This window comes from Geospiza fortis, unplaced genomic scaffold (genome assembly GCF_000277835.1).
Source record: "Geospiza fortis unplaced genomic scaffold, GeoFor_1.0 scaffold171, whole genome shotgun sequence".
Taxonomy (NCBI): domain Eukaryota; kingdom Metazoa; phylum Chordata; class Aves; order Passeriformes; family Thraupidae; genus Geospiza; species Geospiza fortis.
Genome location: NW_005054313.1, coordinates 2,736,699 through 2,737,516, shown reverse-complemented (window position 1 = coordinate 2,737,516; position 818 = coordinate 2,736,699). Strand labels below are relative to the sequence as shown.

At 28.7% G+C, this 818-nt stretch overlaps 1 protein-coding gene across 1 annotated transcript in view; it reads right to left on the bottom strand.

The window, feature by feature from the left end:
• HDGFL3 (HDGF like 3) overlaps positions 1-818 on the bottom strand; it is a 59,808-nt gene that overhangs the window by 14,174 nt on the left and 44,816 nt on the right. The window lies entirely within an intron of this gene.

Sequence of the window (818 nt, the reverse complement as noted above, 5' to 3'; positions counted from 1 at the left end):
TCTCCAGCTTTTTATGTAAACACTGAAAAGCTGTCTACATCTTTGCTTGAAATGCATTCATTGCCACTGGGAGAGTATAACTTTCTACTGCTCTGCTATAAAACTAAGGAGCTGCAATCTAGAGTTCATTTTTAACAGTCAGGCTTTTACATTTATAAGGTAGGAACTACAAACTGATTTTCTGTTTCAGATGCTACAGTAAGATCATGAGCTCACAAAGTCCAAATGAAAAAAGATTATCAGTTTGGGAATAAAAGTGGTCAGTTTTTTTCTTAAATGTTTTTCAAAAATGACATTCCATTCAAAAAAGAATTACATTTTGGTTTCTGATTTGAAAACATTGCAAGTTTATTTAAATTTTATTCTTTTCAGATTATTTTGTGACAGTACTAGTAGACCGCAATATATCAAAACATCAAGTTGTTTCATTCTAGCAATGAAACTAGAAAAAATAGAAGAACTATTTTAACTAAAGAGAGGCTATTATGAACTTTATAAAGCAGAAACTGCCTTTAAAGATTAAAAAAAAAAGTGATGTATGAGCTATGAAGCTTATAATATTCTGGAATAATATTAAAATTCAAAAAGAAACAATAAAATTTTAATAAAGCTTCAAGCCTCTAACATTGAATTTAAAATATCATCAGAATTTCATTTTTCCAGTTTTAAAGGAATTCTAGAGAACATGTTACCTGCAAATAGGGAAGGAAAAGCTTAAAATTAAAATATTTTGCAAAATGGAATGTGGCTTGTTTTTTAGCTATCTCAGACATAGTTTAAACCAGAGACATGTACATTATAATATTGAAACTCTGTGA